Below are 1,108 nucleotides of genomic sequence, written 5' to 3'. Positions count from 1 at the left end.
ATACTTCCACAAGGAGAAAAAGGCACCATACAACAGCAACATGACAACACGAAAGCCTTGCTGCAACAGTGCAAATACAAGTGTACGGATGCGCAACGCTGAAGGCAAGAACTACCGTTGTGACCGTGAAAAAGATATATAAGTAACGCATCCAACAATCTACCACAACGCAACAGTGCCGTGTCTCGCTATAACATTGCGAAAACCCATACAACTGCAACGTTAAGATAAACACACCTCACGCTGCAACATTGAAACGCATGTATTAGTAGTAGTGAAATACAGTAGCATATACGCAGAGGGCAACAAACACGTCACCGTGTGCAACATGGCAGTCATGCAACAACTCTCCCTCACATATCAGTAAAGGAAGCGAGAGGAGAAGAAGGAGGAAGAGGAGGAGGAGGAGGAGAAGCAGGAGGAGGAGGAGGAGGAGGAGAATGAAGAGGAGGAAAGGTCCTAGTGGAGGCAAAATAACGAGGTCCCTCCTGACACGTCATGACCTGCTACGTGTGTGCACATTTAGCTCGCACACACGTAAGCACTTCACGTGCACACCCCATCTCATTGACACACGAGGAGAGATCATGCTGTTCGCGTTGTTTCTAAAGGAACCCCACATCCCCAGCGGGATTCGAACCCGCGACCTCCGGATTAGAAGTCCGGCGCGCTTTCCACTGCGCCATGGGGACCTGCATTTCAAGGAACTGCCGCAGCCGCCCAGATGATGCAAATGCACACACACAAATACATGGGCACACTAAGGGAGTAGGAGAGAATGAACATGTGTATACGCACGCCGCTACACGTTGAGGCACATGTGTGCGTGGTTGGGAACACTTGCTCTCGCCCCCAACACTGGCATGAGTGTAGGTGAGGGTTTGCTAGCACATACACAGTATTTGAACACGCATGCACACACATACACTAACATATATATAAACATAAAAACAAAAAAACACGCAAACGCACATCCAAACAAACACAATCACTCCAACATACACTTCCAATATAAACTTATGTCTCCCTACCTTCCTCCCACGCACATAAACGTACACATGCACGCAAACACATTCCTTCTCGCTCTATCAATCGATCTCCCTCTCTC

The 1,108-nt window shown here is 48.3% G+C and overlaps 1 non-coding gene across 1 annotated transcript; it reads right to left on the bottom strand.

Moving 5' to 3' along the window:
* Positions 1-619: 619 nt before the first annotated feature.
* Positions 620-692, bottom strand: TRNAR-UCU (transfer RNA arginine (anticodon UCU)). Its single transcript has one exon. It is a non-coding gene; the product is annotated as a tRNA-Arg (tRNA).
* Between the last annotated feature and the right edge of the window lie 416 nt (positions 693-1,108).

Source organism: Oratosquilla oratoria, chromosome 31 (genome assembly GCF_046742065.1).
Source record: "Oratosquilla oratoria isolate Oo_2021 chromosome 31, ASM4674206v1, whole genome shotgun sequence".
Taxonomy (NCBI): Eukaryota; Metazoa; Arthropoda; class Malacostraca; order Stomatopoda; family Squillidae; genus Oratosquilla; species Oratosquilla oratoria.
The sequence above is the reverse complement of the archived record's forward strand: the minus strand, read 5'-3'. Positions and strand labels throughout refer to the sequence as shown.